Genomic DNA, 332 nt, shown 5'->3' on the forward strand with positions numbered 1-332 from the left:
AATCACTTTGTGTCATTCGACTTTTTATTTTACATTTTATTCTCTTTGTGTTCAGTTTTTATTTTAAAGCTTTGAAACTGTGTTGAGAAAGGTGCTGAATTATCTTTTATTATTATTCATTATTATTAGTACTATTTCTAATAATAATAAAATATAAAAATAGTATTATTAACAACCGTTAGTTGTCATTTAAACAGCGTCACATTTTAGATAAACTTTGCTAAAAAATTATGTTTTTCTTTTTTCAGTCTTCCAGAGATGGAAGAAGTACTTCAGATTTTTTTACTGAAGTTAAAGTACTAATACCACAGTTAAAGCACTAATACCACAGT

The sequence above is a fragment of the Pholis gunnellus genome (assembly GCF_910591455.1).
Source record: "Pholis gunnellus genome assembly, chromosome: 3".
Taxonomy (NCBI): Eukaryota; Metazoa; Chordata; class Actinopteri; order Perciformes; family Pholidae; genus Pholis; species Pholis gunnellus.